This window comes from Haliotis cracherodii, unplaced genomic scaffold (assembly GCF_022045235.1).
Source record: "Haliotis cracherodii isolate W230 unplaced genomic scaffold, xgHalCrac1.p SCAF_11, whole genome shotgun sequence".
NCBI lineage: Eukaryota > Metazoa > Mollusca > Gastropoda > Lepetellida > Haliotidae > Haliotis > Haliotis cracherodii.
The window spans coordinates 27,404,858-27,429,729 of record NW_027266266.1 but is presented as its reverse complement, the minus strand read 5'-3'; the positions used below and the strand labels follow the sequence as shown (position 1 = coordinate 27,429,729).

Genomic DNA, 24,872 nt, shown 5'->3' with positions numbered 1-24,872 from the left:
ACACGCTATAAGCTCAGTGAGCTGTGAGTTTTATCATAGATTCGGAATGTTCTTAGCTCCGCTCACCACAGCTTTAATAACGGCTAGGTATTGTCAATTTAAACATACGTGCCCACTTAATAATATAAATGGAGACACAACAGGTGACACCACAACAGATTGCGGAAACGCAACAACAGATTGCGGAGCAAGTGAATGAGGAACCACCACAAGTAAATGAGAATGTGAATGCACCACAAACACAAAAACAAGCTAGAGTTACTAAGAACCCCAAAAAAATAGCCGCAGGAAGAAAGGGAGGGCTGGCGCGCAAAGCAAAATTAATAAATAATTCAAATCCGATTAAAACATGGGCACTAGTAGGAGTTGCTGGTATAGCGGCTGTATGGTTCTTTTATAAGACCGAAGAAGAGAAAACGTCACCCCCGCCGCAACAACAAGTTCAATTAGAGGTTAGTCCTCATATAATGCTATAAGAAGCATGACTACTCCAGTTACAGACGGTAAAATGTTGGTAAACGCGACGTATCATTCAGCGGTGGTCACCGGCTTGGCCATTGGCTATGCCCGTATGGCTAAAATGCTTACTAAAGCCACACCTCCCAAGCTAGATTTTAATGGATTTGACATAGGTATGATGATTCTGGATATTGGATTAGCAATGGCAACGAAGGATATGCTCATCAAACAAGGACTTATCCCGGAAGACATAATGAAGTAATTAAACATTTGAATATTTATATTCATATGGCATCAATTGCGATGATGGTCGGTGGAGCTGTTGTTAATGCTCTAGCTTTTTCGGGGAGTAATTATCTATTTTCCAGTTTGAGGGAATCAAACGCTAAAGAAGTTGAAGAGGAGCGTAAACGACATAATAAAGCATTAGAACAATACCAAGCAGCTCAGTTACAATATACGCAGCAGAGAATGAAGAGATTAGACTTTATTCATGAAAAACTGATTAAGGAAGGACATTCAATTCAAACGTTTAAGGATGTCGAATCCGCCATGCACGAATACTACCTCGTTTATGGGAAAAAACTCGACCCAATACCTAGACCAACAATGAGTCAGTTTTATACACCGTCAGAGGCTCAGAAAGACCGAGAGGTCGCATTTGTTATTATTGGGTTACCCGCTGTATTGATTTTCAGCTATACACTAGTGTAGATGTAATTTGCATTTAGACAAGTGATATGATAGATGTATATACCATGAATAACTGCAAGTTTACACTCATGGGGAAGACGACTCTATGTAACCGCCGCTGTGTTGATGTTTACTGCGGTATACACAATTATTACATCAAGCGTGGACACATAAACTATAAGTGTTCTGAATGCGGGATAGGGGTCAAAGGTCATTATTGTTTATGTAAGAAACACGGTGCTGATAGGGTCAGGAATCAGATTATTTATGCTAGGAAGAGAGATTACATCAATGAGAGGAATAGGTTGGGGAGGATACGTATTTAGATATATGAAAACAACCAATTAGACAAATGAATCATTTTGCACATACCACAATGGTTTTTGTCAGAGAGTTGAAGGCTATGGCAAAGCAACGTGGTCTACGTGGATATTCTCGTATGAGAAAAGCTGAATTGATTACCTTACTCGGTTTGGAACCACCCCAGACTGTTAGAGAACTCAGAGTTCGAGCGAGAAACAGTGGGCTGAGAGGTTATTCTCGAATGAGAAGAGCTGAATTGATCGCTTTACTAGATAATAATCAACAAGAACAAGACGAGGATGATATTCAACATAATGATGATAATGATGATGATAATGATAATGTTAATCAACAACAACAAGAATTAATATTTGTACCCACATCCGCCGGCGTTGGTAAATATCTAAGAGGTTGGAAGATGGATATTAATTCCAACATGGATGTTAACGATATTAAGCCCATCATATCGAGTAAAATTAACGAGGAATTAGATGATTTACAAAGTATAAAATACCAGCTGACGATTAAAATGACATTGAGTAAAAGTAACGCAGACGATAGCGTCGAATATACCGAACCATATTTCCGTAGCAATCAAGAAGTTATAACCGAATCCGATACTATAAACGCATCATTAGATACATCAATTCAGAGGATACAGGAAACTTTAGAACGCTGGACTAATAGAGGTTCGGGTTGGGGTGTGGATAGAATCGATAGTTTATATTTAGATATAGCGAATTATATGCCTTTCAAAGGTGGATCTTATATAGATTTACCCCCGTATTATAAGAAGAAAAAAGCTATAATTAACGTAAAAAATAAATCCGATGACTGTTTAAGAATGATGATAAGATCTGCATTGTTCCCCGTAGACAAGCATCCGGATAGACCTTCTAGCTATCCCCAAAACGATGGACTCAACTTCGATGGTATAGACGAACATACACCAATATCACAAATTGATAAGGTGGAAAAGCAAAATAATTTAGCTATAAATGTTTTCGGACATTCTAAAGGAATTGTTGTACACAGGATAAGCTCCGCTCCGGAACATATTCCCAGAATCAATTCATTTCTGATCGAAAAAGATGGAAAATATCATTATACATGGATAAAGAGTTTAAACAGGGTGCTATACGATCAAACAAAACATAAGGAAAAGAAATATTTCTGCGAAAGATGCCTGCATGGGTACAGCAGACAAGATCTATTAAAATCGCATAAAGAAGACTGTAGAGGTGTTGGACAGAATGCTATCAGGATCGATATGCCTAAAGAGGGGAAAAATATATTAAAATTTGAACATTATTGTAATCAAATGCCAGTACCGTACGTAATTTACGCCGAGTTTTACGTACAAAACTCAAGAACATATTCCTTGTGGGTTTGGATATATAGTTGTAAGGTATGATGGGAAAACAAACACTCCCGTGATTTACAGAGGTCCCAATGCAGCGGGAAAGTTCCTAGAATATTTACAAAATGAAGAGAGAATAATCAGGGAAGAATTATCGTGTAGGAAACCCATGCGTTTGACGATAGATGATTGGAGGGCCCACAAGAAGTCAACGAGTTGTCACGTTTGTAATAAACCTCTGGATGGGGATTCCGTAAGAGATCATTGTCACGTCACGGGTAATTATCGGGGAGCCGCTCATAACGAGTGTAACTTGAAACTAAAAATGAATGCTCAAACAATACCCATCCCCGTTGTGTTTCATAACCTTAGAGGATACGATTCACATCTCATTATGCAAGCTATCTCAAAGACCGACGGCGGTTTAACGTGCATTCCTAATAATATGGAAAAATACATTTCGTTCTCGTTGACTAAACCTATACATTATAGGGACAAGGATGGGAAACCTAGAATAAAACAAAGTAATGGGCTTAGATTCATAGACTCCGTACAGTTTCTGTTATCTTCCCTGGACAATTTAGCTAAAGCGAACAATCCCGATGACTTCGCTATAACAAATAAATATACCGATCAGATAACTCGTCATTTGCTGCTGAGAAAAGGTGTATATCCTTACGAATATATGGATGATTGGTCTAGGTTCGAAGAAACTGAATTACCACCCCTCCAATCATTCTATAGTAACTTAACGGAATCTAGAATAACAGATGCAGATTATGAACACGCTCTGACGGTCTGGGATAAATTAGGTTGTAAGAATTTAGGTGATTATCACGATCTGTACTTAAAAACCGATGTACTGTTACTCGCCGATATATTTGAGATATTTAGAAAGACGTGTTTAAAACAATACGGCTTGGACCCGGCATGGTACTATTCCAGTCCCGGACTATCGTGGGATGCATTGTTGAAGAAGACCGGCGTAAAACTAAAATTACTCACAGATTACGATATGCACTTGTTTATTGAGAAAGGATTAAGAGGTGGTATATCGATGGCGGCGAAAAGGTATTCTAAGGCTAATAATAAATTAGTGGAAGGATACGATCCGAGTAAACCCGACACGCATATATTATATCTCGACGCTAACAATTTGTACGGATGGGCTATGAGTCAACCTTTACCCACGGGTGGTTTTGAGTGGGTCAATGTGAAAGATATCAATAATAATGATGAGAATAAAGGGTACATACTAGAAGTTGACATGGAATATCCAAGTTCGTTACATAAAGACCATAACAGTTATCCGCTAGCTCCCGAAAGATTAATGGTTAATAAAGACTGGATGTCGGAATATCAACGTTCATTGATGGGTAATAGTAGGTTAGCTAACGTAGAAAAACTCGTACCAAATTTGATGGATAAGACAAAATATATAGTTCACTACAGAAATCTCCAGTTGTATCTATCGTTAGGTATGAAACTTAAGAAAATACACAGAGTTCTAAAGTTTGATCAAAGCCCTTGGATGGAGCCCTATATAAGGCTGAACACAGATTTAAGAAAGATAGCCACCAGTGATTTCGAAAAGAATCTGTATAAGCTCATGAATAACTCGGTATTCGGTAAAACTATGGAGAATCTAAGGAAGCGTGTTGATGTTAAATTAGTCAGATCTAATGAAGAAGAAAGACTCAGGAAACTCATAGCCAGTCCTGCTTTTAACAGAAGCAAGATATTCGATAACGACTTAGCCGCGTTGCATATGCAGAAAAGTAATATAAAATTCAACAGACCGGTGTACGTCGGTATGAGTATTCTCGACTTGTCAAAACACTTAATGTATGACTTTTATTACAACGAACTTAAGAAGCAATACGGCGATAGATGCGAGGTGTTATATACCGACACAGATTCTTTGTTGATGGAAATACAAACCGAGGATGTGTATAAAGATATGGCAGAAAAAATAGATATGTACGACACAAGCGATTACCCTAAAGATAATCCACTGCACAGCGTTGTAAATAAAAAGGTGTTAGGTAAGATGAAGGATGAATGTGCTGGGACCCCTATAGCGGAGTATGTTGGATTAAGACCTAAGATGTATTCTATAAAAAAGTCCGATAATGGAGAGATAAGAAAAGCTAAGGGTGTTAAGAAGTATGTGGTAAAAAAGCATATCAAACACGAACAGTATAAAGAATCATTATTCAATGGTAGAACGTTCAAACACGAGATGAACTCTTTAAGAAGTTACGATCATAGGATATATGGATTAAGAATGAACAAGACATCATTATCCCCCTTAGATACAAAGAGATGGATTGATAATGATGGTGTAACTACCTATGCTTATGGTTATGGTGGTAATACCGTACCGTCGGGAACTATGAACAACTCTTCTCGTACAAATGCCCTACCCGGTCCATCTTGAAGATAATAAAGAATAGGCTCTCCTTCTTTCATAACCAATCGACTAATGTTATACGTCTTGAGGGACCATATGGGATCGGTTGCGCGACGTAGGCCTCCTTCGAGTTCACCGGGCTGGTATAAATATCTTACCCTTACTCTATCCGGAAGTTTTTGTTCTTTGCCTCTCCTCGGTGCTGAAGATTCGGAAGTCACGGATTTCATTTTAATCGCATCGGATGGTTTCTTCCCTATTAATCTCGTTACTTCATTATTCAGCGCTGATACAACGGCTGATAATCGTGTCACCCATTCGGTTGATCTCAATCGCTCGGATTTCATTTCGATCCCATACTGATAGCCAAACAAACGTTCCGCTAGAGTCCGGTTAAATCTTTCGACGATAGCTTGACTGCGGTGGGCCTCTCTTTCACCACGGACGATTTTGACATCGTGCTTTGTTAAAAGTTTAGTTACCGATCCCATAAACTCTCGACCGGGATCTACTTGAAATAGCTTAGGCCATTTTAGCGGTCCGCGTTTATATATGCGACTCAGTGCATTAGCTACTTCTGTTGAATCTTTCGAGGTTAATGGCTCAGCCTCTTTGTATCGACTAGCCACATCCACTACTGTTAAAGCGTATTTATACGTTTTGCGTTTTACCTTATCGTGAGGAAGAAACAAGAGGTCAGCCTGATGAACTTCATTCGTCGTAGAAATATCAAACTTCTTCCTCGGTATATAACGCGGTGCCGGTAAATATATTTGCCACAACGCTTGTTTCTTTAACCAATCCTTGGCCACATCTTTAGATACCTTAGCCGCGGTGGCTAATTTTTTTATTGCTCCTACACCTTTCCAATATCCTCGTGGGCTATAGTAAATTTTATTCATTATTAATTAATATTGATGTTTCCTTTAATACAACTCATGACTATCGTTGAATCGCATAATCATTTTGGCATAAAAAATTCCCCCTGTAGTAGCAGTATAGGTATATAAATCCAGCTCCAGTGGAAGTGGTCCAGAACCCCCATTACCTATACTACTTCAGTTGGTAAAGTTTCTTTTGGACGTCAGTTTATATTCACTCTTCGTCCTGGGTGTTGCCATGTGACATCTCGCATTTTACCCTAGTGATGTTTATGAACTGTGATGTTGACATTTGTTGGGGTCCTCTTGGTGCACGAAACCTTCCAGTTGTCTATGTTGATGTCGGGTGAAATTTAGATTGGAAAAAGTTGTCAATCACTCTTGGCGGGACAAGAGCAGACCAGTCGTCTATGTTGATGTGGGGTGAAGTTTAGATGGGAAGAAGTCGTTCTCAGGCACTGAATGTGAGAGCACAGGTTGCCCAGTCGTCTATATTGATGTGGGGTGAGGTTTATACGGTCGAATACACGTGATGTCTGATAATCAGGCATAGGTTGGAATGATTAACAATGGTACCTCATTTAGTTTTCCGGCGATGCATTGTCTAGGGGATCTGAGCTACCTAGGCATAAAGTACAGTTGTACTATTTTTGCTGAGTACCTGCCAGGCTCAGAGAATGTGGCAGGTGATGCTATATCCAGGTTATATACGCCTTCACATTTCAAACGCTTCCTTCGTGCTATGGTGTCTTGGTGTGTCCCGCGGAACCCGCCACCTGGTTACTGGTTGACCTACCACATGTCTCCTAAAACCTTGCTTTCCATATCCTTGCAGGTTCGAGAGTGGATGATCTCACAGGCAACCTGGACAACAAATTACTCAGTGGCTCCAGCTATTGTTTGCTCCTTTCACAAGATCGACTTACCGTTGACGTACCTGAATTCTGTGTTCTTACAGGATGCGTTTCCGTACCAGCGACACCTCAGACGATATGTCGCTATGCTGCATATTCAGGACGCACCCATGCTTATAGTTCGATCCCCCAAACTTGCATCAGATGTTTGGGTTCACTAACCCATTGACAGCTAGTTTTCTCTTAACTTCGATGTTAAAGGGCATCAATTGGACCGAAGGCTCGGCCTCTAACTACAAATGGCCTTTCACTCCAAACATGCTACTGCAAGTTCAACGAAATTTTTCCCAAACCAAGCCAGATAATGTGCGTTTTCTTGCGGCTTTGCTTGTATGCTTCTTTGGAGTATTGAGAATCAGCAATGTTACTCCGGGATCAGTGTCTGCAAAGTATGCCAAGTCAGTGAGCCGATCGGATGTGAGATTCACTAAAAAGGGGGCGGTTTTGTGTGTGCGATCCTCGAAAAACCATACACTCCAACAACAGATGCCATTATGTGACGCTACCCCTGTATCCAGGGCATCCCCTGTGTCCAACCACGGCACTTGTTCGTTTCTTTCAGGTTGCTGGCACAGTACCCCACAGCTCCAATGTTCACTGTGTCGGCAGAGGGACAATTGACTACGTTTTCCGCGAACAGTTTCCGCTTTCTCTGCGACGTGCCTTAACCGCACAAGGACTCTCTGTGTCTGATTATAGAACTCATAGACTCCGCCGAGGGGGTTCTTCAGCGTGGAGTACCCATTGAAACTATCAAGGTCCTTGGGGATTGGCAATCAGACACTGTGTTTGCTTATCTCAAAATACCAGACGAGGAACAATATCATCTTCTGCAACGTTTCCTATACCATCCATAATCTATAACATATTAACTTGCTTTCCTTACTGCCAAATTTTGGGTTGGGACTTTCTCATGCTTATCTATGACATTCCATGCTGCAAAGTCTGCCAAGATATTGTTTGCCTTGCATCAGCAACCAACTGTGAAACTAGTTGGTATCAGCATACAACTGTTTTTAGACAATGTTTTCATTTTGTGTAGTTTAGTTGTAATAAATATTATTGCGCCCGAACCGGAGTTGTTAATTTTATGGCAAACGTCAATGACCTACATCACTTTCCTCCCACATTAAGTTCAAACGCCGTGAATTGAGGCGTTAAATCCAACGCACTCACTCACTCATTCAATCACACACTGGGACGGGACTATATTCGCAGTTCTATATTTTTTCTATTATCGTGAATAAAGTAAATAAACAGATAAGCACTGTTTCAACTTACAGCCGACATTGCAACCGCTGATTGAGCCGAACCAGGTACATGGGCATTGCGCAGGGGAGATGACTGACTTCTGGGTATCGTGACCCCAGCATTGCTTGTCCAGACTGTTCCACTCCACGGCGACGCAAGTCGGAGTAGTCGCACAATGTTGGACACAGCCTGCGATGTCCATCGTTGGGGACCCTCCAACAAATGTCCCCGAAAAAGACTGTGCTAATCCACGCATGTGCACACACTGCCCCCCACCTGGCAAGTGAAAAAGATTAACAAACAAGATCAAGGTGTTGAATATTTCTGTTACAGAAAACATGGTCATGCTTAAACCACTTACAAACAATTAATGTATCAGTGTTACAACGAATGTCCGTGACTCACACAGAAACATACACTGTTCTCGATACCAGGGATTGGACACGCATCTGCACACATACACTCATGAGCAACACATTTCACACGCTATTCGCATGTTTTTACCATTTTCAGACTCCAGTCATAACAACTCATAAACGTCAGCGACCAGCATAACTTTGGAAGATTGTGTGTCTGGAAGCAGGTATGTCTGGAAGTAGGTATGTCTGGAAGTAGGCATATTTGGAAGTAGGTGTGTCTGAAGTATGTATATCTGGAAGTAGGTGTGTCTGGAAGTGGGTATGTCTGGAAGCAGGTATATCTGGAAGCAGGTATATCTGGACGTAGGCATATCTGGAAGTGGGTGTGTCTGGAAGTAGGTAATTCTGAAACTAGGCGTGTCTGCAAGTAGGCATGTCTGGAAGTAGGTATATCTGGAAGAAGGTATGTCTGGAATGTCTGGAAGTAGGTATATCTGGAAGTGGGTATATCTGGAAGTAGGTGTCTCTTGAAGAAGATGTATCTGGAAGTAGGTATCTCTGGATGTAGGTATGTCTTGAAGTGGGCATGTCTGGAAGTAGGTAATTCTTGAAGTAGGTATGTCTGGAAGTAGGTATGTCTGGAAGTAGGCATGTCTGGAAGTAGGTATATTTAAAAGTAGGTATGTCTGGAAGTAGGTATGTCTGGAAGCAGGTATATTTAGAAGTAGGTATGTCTGGAAGTAGGTATGTCTGGAGGTAGGTATGTCTGGAAGTAGGCATGTCTGGAAGTAGGTATATCTGGAAGTAGGTATATCTGGAAGTAGGTATATCTGGAAGTACGTATGTCTGGTAGTAGGTGTGTCTGGAAGTATCTATATCTGGAAGTAAGTATGTCTGGAAGTAGGTATGTCTGGAAGTAGGTATGTCTGGAAGTAGGCATGTCTGGAAGTAGGTATATTTAGAAGTAGGTATGTCTGGAAGTAGGTATGTCTGGAAGCAGGTATATTTAGAAGTAGGTATGTCTGGAAGTAGGTATGTCTGGAAGTAGGTATGTCTGGAAGTAGGTGTGTCTGGAAGTAGGTATGTCTGGAAGTAGGTATATTTAGAAGTAGGTATGTCTGGAAGTAGGTATGTCTGGAAGTAGGTGTGTCTGGAAGCAGGTATATCTGGAAGTAGGTGTGTCTGAATGTAGGAATGTCTGGAAGTAGGTATATCTGGAAGCAGATATGTCTGGAAGTATGTATATCTGGAAGAAGGTGCGTCTGGAGGTAGGTATATCTGGAAGTAGGTGTGTCTGGAAGTAGGTGTGTCTGGAAGTAGGTATAACTGGAAGCAGGTATGTCTGGAAGTATGTATATCTGGAAGAAGGTGCGTCTGGAGGTAGGTATATCTGGAAGAAGGTGTGTCTGGAAGTAGGTGTGTCTGGAAGTAGGTATGTCTGGAAGTAGGTATGTCTGGAAGTAGGCATGTCTGGAAGTAGGTGTGTCTGAAGTATGTATATCTGGAAGAAGGTGTGTCTGGAAGTAGGTGTGTCTGGAAGTAGGTATATCTGGAAGTAGGTATGTCTGGAAATGGGCATGTCTAGAAGTAGGTATGTCTGGAAGTAGGTGTGTCTGAAGTATGTATATCTGGCAGAAGGGGGGGCTGAAGTATGTATATCTGGAAGTAGGTAATGTTTTAAGTAGGAATGTCTGGAAGTAGGTGAGTCTGGAAGTGGGCATGTCTGGAAGTAGGTATATCTGGAAGTAGGTGTGTCTGGAAGTAGCTATATCTGGAAGTAGGTATGTCTGGAGGTAGGTACATCTGGAAGCAGGTGTGTCTGGAAGTAGGTGTTTCTTGAAGAAGATGTATCTGGACGTAGGTATCTCTGGATGTAGGTATGTCTAAAAGTAGGCATGTCTGGAAGTAGGTAATTCTTGAAGTAGGTTTGTCTGGAAGTAGGTGTGTCTGGAAGTGGGTATATCTGGAAGTGGGTATATCTGGAAGTAGGTGTCTCTTGAAGAAGATGTATCTGGAAGTAGGTATCTCTGGATGTAGGTATGTCTGGAAGTGGGCATGTCTGGAAGTAGGTAATTCTTGAAGTAGGTATGTCTGGAAGTAGGTGTGTCTGGAAGTAGGTGTGTCTGGAAGTGGGCATGTCTGGAAGTAGGTATGTCTGGAAGTAGGTGTGTCTGGAAGTAGGTGTGTCTGGAAGTAGGTGTGTCTGGAAGTAGGTATGTCTGGAGGTATGTATAACTGGAAGTAGGTTATTCTGGAAGTACATGTGGGTGTTTTTGGAAGTAGGTTCATCTGGATGTAGATATAACTGGAAGTACCTATATCTGGAAGAAGGTGCGTCTAGAGGTAGGTATGTCTGGAAGTAGGTGTGTCTGGAAGTAGGTATGTCTGGATGTAGGTATGTCTGGAAGTAGGTATGTCTGGAAGTAGGTATGTCTGGAAATATGTGTAGGTCGGATTGATTGGTTTGTTTGTTGTTTCAGCAATATATTCTAGCTGTATGACGGCGTGTTTTAAATAATCGAGTCTGGACCAGACAATCCAGTGACTGATATCATGAGCATCGATCCACGCAATTGGGATCGATGACATGCATCAACCAAGTCAGCGAGATTCCTACTGACCACCCGATCCCGTTAGTCGCCTCGTACGCCAAGCATTGTCGCCTTTTGCGGCAAGCATGGGTTGCGGAAGACTTATTCTACCCTGGATCTTCACGTGTCAGGAAGTAGGATTATCTGGATGTAGGCATATCTGGAAGTAGGTTTGTCTGAAAGTAGGTATAAATCAAGCACAAGACATCTGAACCTTTTTCCCTTTAGCTCACACGTCGTAAAATACCCGCACAAGGCGGCAAAAACTGGCTTACTCACACACTGGGACTGGACGATACTCACTCACACTCACACGCACATAGGCGCATACCAGCAGAGCTTATCATACTAACTCAGCACACTCCTACGCTGAATCAAACCGAAACACAACCGCTACCTACCATTACACGAATATTCCTTTGTCATCGTCTTTGAAGGGCCTGAAAACACCGTCGTAGTTGTTGTATAAGCCCATGTACACGTAGAGCCATCGTGACTGATACCATAGCAGTTGGTAGACATACGGCAAAGCTCCCAACATTCCTCCTCGTCTTCCGGGCCTTCAAACGTCACCGCGGAGCTCAGTGCTTGGCCATGCACCCACAGGCCGCAGCGAATGGCTGTGGAGGACACGGAACATTTCAGGAGGCATTTACAAATTTCCATAATGTTCGTTATTGCAATGTAATTTTTAATGTGATGTTTTACACGATATAGGTCTTTTCCGATAGATGAGGGGGTTCGTCACAAGACCGCTGAACTGACGTTCATAAGCGTATGACCGACACGTTGTGAAGTTCATTCTCGAGACTATATTCTTGAAATAGTGTAAACACTGACGGACTACTTCCACATTTCTGGGGAAACACCTGGAAATTCCCATCTCGAATAAATACAGAAGCGTGTTTTTGTGACAATGCAGACCCTTTGGTCTTGAACTCAGCTTCACAGCATACCTTGGGGAAAGTCTGAGAGTTTGACTTCATTTCCCTTTGCGAATATCCTCGCCACAACCCATCCTAATGAACAAAACGAAGAATGCACATCCAAAGTATAGACTCTATTCCTGTCTAGACTGATAGTGAGTGTCTAAAGAAAAGTCAGCAATCTATGAATCTATATGGCACATCTTTATAAAAATGATAAACATCTTTAAAAAATCGGCCAATCAATGACAATCATTCATGATTCATGATCCACGGCGCTCCGTGAGAGCGCCATAGAGCGCCATATAGAGCGCCAAAAGCGCTAACGGATCGCTAACAGATCGCTAACTGATCTCCATGATCACCAAGGTCGCCGCCGGTTGACTCCCCTGCACAAAGATCCGCGGCGCTCCGCCCAGATCGCCATCAGATCGCTAATTGATCGCCTTGATCGCCATCAGATCGCTAATTGATCGCCTAGATCGCCATCGGAGCGCTACTTGATCGCCAAGGTCGCAATCGGAGCGCTATCGGATCACCATAGAGCGCCGACGATCGCCACAAAAGCTGGCCTACCGATCTTCGGCGCTCCATGGCGATCTGATGGCGTTCCTCGGAGATGCATTGGCGCTCCGATTGCGCTCCGATGGCACTCTGATTGTGCTTCACTGTTTGGTTCACGATTTGGAGCGTTGTGGCACTCCAATGGCGCTCCAGGGTCTCACCCAAAAAGCCTTCCTTCTCCTTCTTCTTCGAGGCTGCTGGGCCAGAATAGCAATCTGCTGGTTCACGATGGCATGGTTCACGAGATGGTAAATCACTTGTAATATGGCAGCATCTCTATGGTTCATGGTGATACCCGTCTGCTGCCAAGAACAGAACTGAAGAGCGCGGCTGAACGCCACAGGTTTTTATAGGATCGGGCCCCTTTGCGGCGATCAGGTCGCAATCGGATCGCCTAGAGCGCTACTTGAGCTCTAACGGATCTTCATAGATCGCACTCGATTGCTATCGGATCAGAGAAGAGCGCCATAGATCACGATGATCGCCATCGGATCGCAAGTAGAGCGCCATTGGATCGCATCCCGATCACATCGGATCGCGAATGGAGCGGGAACTGATAGTGCAAAATCGCCACATTTTGGGGTGGTTGGGTGGCGATCAAGCGCCATCAAGTCGCTATCGGATCACATAGATGCTATTGGATCGCTACTGGATCGCTATTGGATCGCTATCTGATCGCAATCGGATCACAAGTACCCCTGTATCGCCTCATTATATGGCGATCTATGGCGCTCCTTCAGATCGCGTAGATCACCGTGGATCGCCGCCTAGTGGAATGGTGGTATCAGAAAACCCAACGTCGTCGGGGGTTATCACTTTGGTGAGTTCCAAGAACACTAGTATTCTGCTGACACTGACAACAATATCAATTAATTGATTTGTTTAAATATTTATTTATATTTTTATCCAAGGACCGCTGTACTACGAATTGTGGTACCTAAGGTCGCTTTTACACCAGTGGTCCTATTGTGTCGGTAGTAGCAGCTAAACTATAAACGCGTTAATCAAGCAAATCATTGTATTTCAGGCTGGGATCTCTCGAGGAATTGTTTCTACTTGAACAATTCCTACAGATACATATCGACATGGTTCATTGAAAATAACTATTGATTTGTGATGGTTGTATATGTTCTCTTATACAATATTTAGATGTAATCTATCTCACCCGACGCCAGAGACTTGACCCTGGAATATCTCGTTGACGCGAGCTTATAGGATGACTATGCAGTGTTAACCTGTTTCATCGCAGTTTTGCCTCTTGAGTCATGAACTGAGAAATTCTTGCACTTGTGTCTGTATATGTTAAGACATAAACCGCTACTGAGGACTTTCGTCAAAGTGCTACCTAGATTTATTTTGCTTGTTCAAATTCCTGTTTGGCTGTCATCCCAAAGTATCCATGGACATATGCACGTAACACGCAGGAAATGTCTTATATCATAAACATATCATCAAACATTTTATTCATTGTAAATAGACAAAATATTCAGCTCATTTTAGAAATATAGTATATCATGCAAACATTTCATCGAATTCATACACCTTGTTAGACAATGCATTGATCGGCGATCCGACAGTCAATGGCTTGACCGGACCTGGATCAATGATATAAGTGTCTTTGTAAGGATAAGATATATAGATGAAAAACTTCTTGATTGCGTAACTTCAAAATGCCTCTCAAAGAAGTTATAACGCCCGATTCAATATTATTTCAGTTATATCGCGGCGTATCAGCTTATTATGGGGGAAAAAGAAGGGAACGCATATATTCCTAGACGAACATCTAGTGTTTGAAATGAACGTATTTTACACACAAAAACAGTTGTTAACTTATCTTAATACAATTTTATAAAAAGGTGCCAAGATATTTTCTTCGTTTTCAGCACGAAAATGGCAGTTAATTAGTAGCATTTAGACAGGAAATCTGTACGACACGTTGCAGTAGACTGTCAGAGGTCGGTCAGTGTGAGAGGTGTGACGACGGTGGAACCTCTACAGGCAAACACAGGGCGTTGTGGTGAGACGTAGTCGTGGACGTCAGACCAAAACAACCCGCCGTGACAATCGCGAAATAAGGCTCTTTGCTTTACGGGATCGCTTTAAATCCTCTTCACAAGTAAACAAGAGTCAGAGCAAGGTCAAACATCAGATCTTGGGACGGCACTGTCCGCGTTCGCTTCAAATAGGTGGGTCTCAAATGTCGTCGTTCGGTGGTTGGAATCCAGAATGACCAATGCGCATAGACGTTTAAATTTTAGAGGATACGGCGGTATTGTGTTGAGATCTATGCTATGTTGAGTGATGAGTCCATGTTCCTTCCAGACCATTCTAATGGTCCGGCCCGATTGCACGAGACATGTCCTTATATTACACATTAATAATATGTCTATTCAGAATACGCAAGATCCAGTTCACTAAGTGGATGATCATGGCAGTAAATTATTATAACCCTGGTCTTTGGATCAGTGTGCGCTAACATTCACATTTCGCAGCCCCCTATATCTCAGTACTTTGCTTTAGGGACCCCCAAAAATGTAAGTATTTTGTAAGTGTGAGTGAGTGAGTGAGTGAGTTGGGTTTAACGCCGCTTTTAACATTATTCCAGTTATATCGCGGCGTCTGAGCTTAATGTGGGAGGAAAGCCCGAAGTGATGCAGGTCTCAGACGTTTACCACTTCGGTGAAACTCACGAGCACGGGTTTGGTGCTGACAAACCTAGAAACATAATCGGGGTGAACCGGGATTCGAACCCACAAACATAGGTTTCTGGCGTGCCCAAAGGAAGCAACTCTGCACAGCGAATCGCGGCGCCTTAGACGACTGGGCCACCCGTGCCCCCTATTTTGAGTGTATCTAACTTCTTCTTGTTATACCGGGCACTAAACTTAAAATGATGTAATCTAAATGACAATTTGCCGTATTTCTAAACATAATAGTGCTGTAGGGTAGCTTTGTGGTTAAAGCGTTCGCTTGTCACGCCGAAGACCCGGGTTCGATTCCTGACATTGGGACAATGTGTGAAGCCCATTTCTGGTGCCCCTGCCGTGAGATTGCTTGAATATTGCTAAAATCGGCGTAAAACCATACTCACTCACTTACTCTGAATATAATTTATTATCAATAACTTTGAACAATTTAATTCATGTTTACCTTAAACAGTAGTGGGTGAGTTTTGTTTTAACGTCGTTTAATCTGGAAGGAAAGCCCGAGGTGGTGCAGGTATCAGACGTTAACCACATTGGTGAAACCCACGAGCACGGGTATGGTGCTGACAAACCTAGAAACTATCGGAGTGAACCGGGATTCAAACCCACGATCATAGGTTTCTTGAGTGCCCAAGGGACGCAATTCTGCACAGCGAATTGGGGCGCCTTCGACGGCTGGGCCACCCGTGCCCCTCCTTAAACAATAAGCGTAAAAATGGAACTACTGCACTTTTTTGTAACATAAATCGCCAAATGTTACATAGATATTATTGTCTATGATAACCGGCTACAGCCCTTCATACCATCGACAGAACTCTGTCGCCAAAGCGCTTCCCTGACATGACAGTAGGGGATGCCTGGAGTGCAAACACATGTGCAAGCTCACACCAGTACGTTAGCTATACTTACATCTAGGTACACAGTCGTTGACCTTTAGAAAACTGTTGCAAGGACACTGAGCTGTTTGCGATGGCTTGGATTCATAGTGCGCCCAACATTTCTTATCCAGACTGTTCCACTCAACGCTGTAACAAGATGGCTCTCCAAGACAGTAATCAGCGCAACACGCCATGTTGATGTAACGGCAGGCAACGACTTCCGTGCCAGAATAGGACTGCTTGTTCAGTTGCATTAGGAGGCACTGAGGCGCTGAAAGAGTAACGGTAGAGTCTGGACCAGACAAACACGCGACTGGAAGAAGGAACGATGACTCTCGCCATCGGGGCATGATGTCACGAAATCACCAAAATCAAAGGAAACCAGTTACCTTTTTAAAACAATTACCACTAGAGTATACAATGATACAGAGCTATCACTCAAACAAACAACCATCAGAAAACAAACACACATGTTTGCATCATTGAGGTAATCAATTATCACTTAAGACAATAGCATGATAAACAGCACAGAGCATAATGTTAATCACCGGAAATAATATCTATTTTCATCTCCGTTCATAAAATATGTCTACTTTTATTTAACTTAGAAGGAAAAAATATAAATAAGTGAACCGTTAAGGATTCTCAGGGGGCGTTCACCTGAACGTACATTTGTTTTATATTCTGACCAATCGGGAAATTCTACAGTAACACCACCCTTAGCAACTAAGGTCAATAAAGGGTCAAAACAGAAAATAGAAGATATCGGTCACGTGAGGTAAAGTGAAATGGGACTAAACGTCGCCTTCAATATAATTTCACGTGTATGCACATGTACCCCACTCAGATACATTATATTGACTGGGCTGACCAGTCCTTGCTTTATACACTTAGTGCCGAGCGTCAGGCAGGGTAACAACAAGTACCATCTTTTAAAGTCTTTTGACGCGACCGCGATCAAACCACCGACCTTCCGTCTATCTACTCACCGGACACCGACATATAAAAAAGTATACTCAAAGATAAAATTTGATGGACTGATGAATGTCGTAGTAACTGTTGGAAGGCAGATCAAGGCAGCATTAAGCCATTAAAGACAAGAAAGCCACACGTCAAATTTACTTTCCCTTTTCAACTGCTGCATACCTTGATCCATGTCTTTATCCTATTTGGTCTAGTAGTACCAAATGACGTTTTTACCCTGTCTGGCGCTCGGCATTAAGGGGTTAAAACAAGGACTGGTCAGTATACCGTGCATGTGTGGGGTATTCGGTTACAGGCCGGCAAAGCCACATTTCGAAAATAGATAGCCCAAATTGATGTGGCTCTCGCGGCAATGGTTATGGTTGCGTGATTGTATAATGTGGCTCTCGCGGCTATGCTGTCAAAACATGCTTTGTGATTCTAACAGGTTACCGTATATAACAAAACAAGTCTTGTTTTCTCATTTATTATTCAACAAGGATAACATATTCATCAAAACTTTACATTGATGAATATGAATAGCATATGAATATCATAATGGATTTAGTGTCATTACTGCATTACTGCAATACGTGCATCGATTGCCTTGTACTTCTTTCTTCGTGAGGGTTCTCACCGCTGGTGAGAGAGTCTCAGGACTGCAACCTCTTTGAGTGACTGCTCTCGCTGAAATAGCTTCACTACCTCGTAGATGTTCGGGTGGCACTTCTTGGCAAGTTTCTTTATCTTGTTGTGCCACCCTTCCAGGGGATTGTTGGTACGGTGGCCTTGGTTTTCGAAATGGTTCCAAATCTCTGGCATGAAGGCCTCTCCTTGAACCCAACTGGTTGTCACGTAGTCCATGAAGGCAGTCACTTTAGGGCCAGCAGGAGAGTCAGCAATGGCATCAAGCCACACATCATCCACTTTGTCACGAGGTACTAGAGGGAGGACAGCAGCTCTTCTCACCAGCTTCTTCACCTCCTCATCTTCCTTATAGTCCATCACCAGACATTCTTTCTGCACCCTCCTCCAGATACATTGGGTGAAGTGAAAGAAACACCCTCTAACTAATGTCCCAGGAAATACATCAGTCACGGCATTGTGAGCTGCACGTTCAAAGTCCAACTGAATTGTAAGTGAGGCAAACTCTAGACCTGCTCTACTAGCAAAATCGCATAGGTACTGAAACATGTTGACATAACACTCTTTTGTTCGATTGGACAACAAACAGTAAACTAATGGAAACATATGGCCAAACACCTCAGCATGTAAACAATAAATCTGATCAAACAAATTGGGACAGGCATAAAATATACCATCACAAAATATAATGTCTGCAGTACACAAATGTTCAATGTTCTTGTCTGTAGTGAAGATGAGGATGTCGTCACTAACACGGTGTAGGAACTGGTCGCCTCCCTCAGTCTGGGAGTATTAAATTAGGAGTATAATTAAAATGTGGGACACTCATATACAGGTATCGGTAATCGTATTAATTAATTACCCGCTAGAATAGGTGAAATGCACTCAGCTGAAAATGTGACCTTACCGGCAATAGCCATTTCTGAAATGTGACTCTCCCGGCTAGACACCGGGTATTCATATTAAACTGCTGCATGGTATCTCAGTGGGGGAACACTATTAAATCGGCATTAGTCTGCATACAAGTCGGTATGTAAATGCAATAATCTTGGACGCGACGTTAAACCCAATTTCACCTCACCTCACCTCACCTCACCTCACCTCACCTCACCTCACCTCACATCACATCACATCACATCACATCACATCACATCGTTAGCGTTTCCCTTATATTGATAGTGCCCTGAAAAATAGCGTTTCCCGAACAATGGTTAAACGGAATTATTTGTCCGATCTACAAAGGCAAAGGATGTACAGATGACCCTTGAAACCTTCGCCCCATAAGTCTATTAAGTTGCCTCGGAAAATTGTTTACCTCAGTTATGAATAAAAGATTAAACGATTATGTTGAAAGTAATAACATTCTGTCAGAATCACAAGCGGGTTTTAGACATGGCTACTCCACAAATGATCATATCTTTACCCTGTATGCAAATATTGATTTACTGATAAATAGAAAGAAAAAATTGTATTGTGGTTTCGTTGATTTCCAAAAAGCTTTTGACAATGTTTGGCGTATAGGTTTATGGAATAAAGTATTAGCACAAGGTATTGATGGAAAACTCATTCGTATTATTGTTAATATGTACGATGGCATTAAATGTTCAAACGGTGTATATTCAGAACAATTCCCTTGTCTTCTTGGGGTCCGTCAAGGAGAAAATCTGTCCCCAATATTGTTTTCATTGTTTCTAAATGACCTTGAACCGTTGTTATATTCTCAAAACTGCCCTAGTGTTTCTATTCAATCTCAGTCACTTAATGGTCTGTTAGATCTCTCCGTTGTTTTGTTCGCATTACTATATGCAGATGATACAGTTTTGTTAGCTTTTAATCATCAAAGTTTATAAAATATGTTGTTGTTTTTTTCACTTTACTGCAGAAAATGGAGAGTGCATATCAATTATAGTTTTTGGTGGTACAAAAAGAGAAAAGAGTACACATATATTATTAAATGGCTCACTAATCGAATATGTCACTGATTATAAATATCTTGGAATTCACTTTACAAATAAAAACTCTTTCAAAACTTCTATAAAAGTAAATTCTCTTCGATGCTATAGTAAAACCAATTCTATTTTATGGTTGTGAAATCTGGGTTTTGAAGATTGTAAACAAATTGAATCTGTTCACCTTAACTTTCTACGTAAATTACTTCCCATTAAGAAATGTACACCTTTATACATGTTGTATGGAGAACTTGGAAGAGTACCTTCAAATAATTCTCTCAAATGTCGAATGGTATATTTTGGGGCTAAGGTCTTATCTGGCAAAGAACAAAAGTTATAAAGAATTCTATATCAAATGTTATACAATGAAGTCTGTACAAACAATAGCTGTAAAAATGGATAAAATGTTTGGAACGTATTTTCAATGAAACGGGCTTCAGTTTCTATTGGTTAAGCAATTCCTCCGAATGTCCTTAAATATATCATGTCGTTAAGATTTTCTGATATAGCAACTCAAACATGGAATGCAGAGATTACTTATTGTTCTAAAGGTATCACATATCGCGTATGTAAAACTGAACTCGTCCTTGAAAAGAATTTATTAGTTATTCCTTTCTCGTTGGCTGGAAAATTCCTTCTGTTTAGAACCTCATGCCACCATTTACCTATTGAACGAGGTAGGTGGCACAAAATCCCTGTCAATGAACGAACGTGTAAACTCTGCTACATGAGCGATGCTGGTGATGAATTTCATTATATTTTTGTTTGTCCTTTTTTCAAAACCCAACGGAAAATAAATTTTCCAATTTCATTGTAAAAAAATAAATGTTATTAAGAAACTCTGTACATTCTGTAATGTCATTATGAAAACTGTAAAATCTTCCATGTAAACCATCTCGCCATCTTATGTATTTACTGTTTGCAAATTTGTTCCTCATATGCCGAGGATCCCGGCCTGAGCGTAAATAAAGTTCTGTTCTGTTCTTTTACCCTTATAATGGCTTCTGCAAATGACAATGCACTGAAAAAAATGCGTTACCGATATTATAGCTGACATGGATGGAATTTGTTATCAAATAAAAAGAAATAGAGGTTATCTCCCGAGTGTGTTCGGGGATGGTAAATATCCTGCATTAGGAATAAACATTGTCTTTAGCGAGCATTGGCAATTGTACTTGAAAATCGCTTTCCCTCTCTCACAAACATTAGTGAAATATTGCGAGTTTTCCTGGAATGCGCCTGTTAATATTTATTACGTCATAGGGTAAGTGATGTGTCACTCGGACAGTGACAGTGGCCAATATAGTTCCAACTGAAATCTGTTTCTTATACAGTGGCGAAGCAACATATACGCAAAATAAGAATTCTTTTTTCTTGCATTTCGCGGCAATCATCGGTCTGTCCGTTAGAGTAACTGCCCTTTGTCAAAGGGAAGCTACTCTAACCCTAGTCTATGAGACGTCACGGCCACGGTCAGACGTTGTTGACAGTCAGCCTGTCCTGTCATAACTTTAAGAAGGGCAATCAGATGTACGCACAGCGACAAAACGAAACTAGGTAACAATTCAAACATTTTTCGGCCAAATCCAACTATTTTGATTTGTGGAAAAGGTTTCAAGCCGCAGAGGTCTACAAGCACAGATATGGCTACTGACCCCGCTTGGCTAGGCCCAGTGCCCTCGCAAGATTGTCACAATTAGACACTGATTTTAAGTATATTAGACTGTTCTTTTGATAATGATAGCAATTATCCCTGTAGTTTATACAGATTTCCGATGGTTAATGCTCGATTGCCGAATGACATGGGCGACGCCATGTTTGTTTATAAACACTGAAAGTAGTCCCTACTTGACCTTTGATATTTGCATCTCTATCCGCATATGACCCCAACGGATATCGTTTTTATCCGTTGGCTTTACCCTGACGAGAAACCTACCCATTATATGATAAACAACAATATCGGTTTTTTAAACATTTACTGCAATCAACACGAATGTCACTGACCCACTTTTACAAATATGGAAACGTCATAGAACAAACCAGATGACGTCACAATGGATGGATATTGGCCCATTGTCAAGCAATATGGGGGCATTATCAAGTTACTGTGGCCCGCTCATTTCTGATAACATACGGGCGGTTCAGTGAGAAATGTATCCATCTTAGCTATAATATCATATATGTACATACACATATGTCTAGGTTTTATATAATGCTTTTTAGCCTTGTCTTTTGATTTTCCCCTGTGAAGATGAAGATGCTGAATATGCACACATGCGCGTGCGTACACACACACACACACACACACACACACACACACACACACACAAACACACAAACACACACACACACACACACACACACACTCGGATGTGTGTTTACATTGTACTATCGTAAATAGGTTCAAAGATCTTTATTATTGTGACGCGAATCCAAAATGAGAAAATACTCATAACAATAAACAGAATACCTCAGCTTACCTGCATATCCAATACACAATGCTAGCACAACGGAGACCCTGCTGTCCATGGCGCTGAGTTGTGTGAGGTTGAGCTCTACCTGAAAAGTGTTCGTACACAAAGTAAACCCCCTTGGGTTTCCAGGATTGGCGTGTGTAGGTGTGCCAAGTCACGCCATTGTGAACAATCTATAACAACACGTTCGCCGGTTCGCATGAGAGGCATGTCGACATGATCATTGCGTCCGGCGATTTATTAACGTCGTTTACTTAAAAGTTGTTTATCTTGCATTAGTTTTGTCTCGAGTGATTGATTGTCTGAAGTCCGATGTTCTTGTAATAGTATTTATCGGCACCAAGGAAATAAAGAAATATTGTTTAGCTGGATTTTTGTTTCGATATAATGTTGTATATCTGAGTCTTGTTACTAAACGACATTGTATATCTGGAGTCTTGTTACACAACAATAATGTATATCTGAGTCTTGTTACACAACGATATTGTATATCTGGAGTCTTGTTACACAACAATATTGTACGTCTTAAGTCTTGATACAAAACACTACTGTATATCGGAGTCTTGTTACATAACAATATTGTACATCTAAACTCTTGTTACATAACACTACTGTATATCGGAGTCTTGTTACATAACACTACTGTATATCGGAGTCTTGTTACATAACAATATTGTACATCTAAACTCTTGTTACATAACACTACTGTATATCGGAGTCTTGTTACATAACACTACTGTATATCGGAGTCTTGTTACATAACACTACTGTATATCGGAGTCTTGTTACATAACACTACTGTATATCGGAGTCTTGTTACATAACACTACTGTATATCGGAGTCTTGTTACATAACACTACTGTATATCTGGAGTCTTGTTACAAAACACTACTGTATATCTGAGTCTTGTTACATAACACTACTGTATATCGGAATCTTGTTACATAACACTACTGTATATCGGTGTCTTGTTACATAACACTACTGTATATCGGAGTCTTGTTACAAAACACTACTGTATATCGGAGTCTTGTTACATAACAATATTGTACATCTAAACTCTTGTTACATAACACTACTGTATATCGAGTCTTGTTACATAACACTACTGTATATCGGAGTCTTGTTACATAACACTACTGTATATCGGAGTCTTGTTACATAACAATATTGTACATCTAAACTCTTGTTACATAACACTACTGTATATCGGAGTCTTGTTACATAACACTACTGTATATCGGAGTCTTGTTACATAACAATATTGTACATCTAAACTCTTGTTACATAACACTACTGTATATCGGAGTCTTGTTACATAACACTACTGTATATCGGAGTCTTGTTACAAAACACTACTGTATATCGGAGTCTTGTTACATAACAATATTGTACATCTAAACTCTTGTTACATAACACTACTGTATATCGGAGTCTTGTTACATCACACTACTGTATATCGGAGTCTTGTTACATAACACTACTGTATATCGGAGTCTTGTTACATAACACTACTGTATATCTGGAGTCTTGTTTCTTGTTACATAGTAATATTGTTCATCTTGAATCTTGTTACGTAACGATATTGTTCATCTGGAGTCCTTATACGCAGCAATATTGTATCTATGGTGTGACGTCATATTGTTTCAGCCGACCAATCAACATAAAGAATCACTACAATGCGCATGTGTAATCATAGGAAAGTTATTACACTTGACTGCAGAGGTGATGGCATGGATCAAGTGTTTCTGATGCGTGCAGTAGGACATTTAATGCGATAGTAGTACCTTTTATGCTTGCTCCGTCTGCTTCAGGAGTCGTTTACAACGATTAAGTCGAGAGTTACGGACGTATCTCACGAAGACGTATTTCTTCAAAGCTTAGGGGGAAAGGGTGTTATGGAGACCTATAATCATTGCTTGTGTATGCATGTTGTGTCTGTCAGTGGGGAACATACTGACACCACGACTTGCATTGAGAACTCAACGTAAAGCCAGCCTTAATTTCCTAAGGAGACACGCGTTGCCTTTTGTTCCAACTGGATAAAATACCAGAAACACAAGCAGATGTTAGGAAGGATTATTTCACTAGTGATCGTAGTGTTACATCATTGTCAGTTAAACACATAAAACATTTGATTCCTAGAAAGTGTAAAACTATCTACCCTTTGTCGATACCATAAAGCTTTCTTTCAGTTGTCGTAAATTATGGCGAATAGGAAAACACTCACAATGCTACAAGGAATCAACGTTGTAACGGCGAATGTTGACCAGCCAAAGATGTAAAGCAGGCATGTTAATCCCAGTTACATCAACGGGTTATCTCAGAAATAACCATGGTAAACGAGGGATGGAGTTGAATGCAGATATTTGTTGAAGTATTAATGTTCGTATCTGCAAATGTCATACTAGCATCAGAGACAAATAGTCGGCAACAGAACCAGCTACATATGTTTGAAAAATACTCAAATAGCAGTTTAACTGTAAATATCGAAAAATACTAACATTGTTATTTTCAAGAAAGGAGACAGAATAACTGCTCAC

General features: G+C 41.0%; 1 pseudogene; it reads left to right on the top strand.

Moving 5' to 3' along the window:
• The first annotated feature begins 19,949 nt into the window (after positions 1-19,949).
• LOC139454989 (uncharacterized) lies at positions 19,950-20,744 on the top strand (annotated as a pseudogene).
• The last annotated feature ends 4,128 nt before the right edge of the window (positions 20,745-24,872 follow it).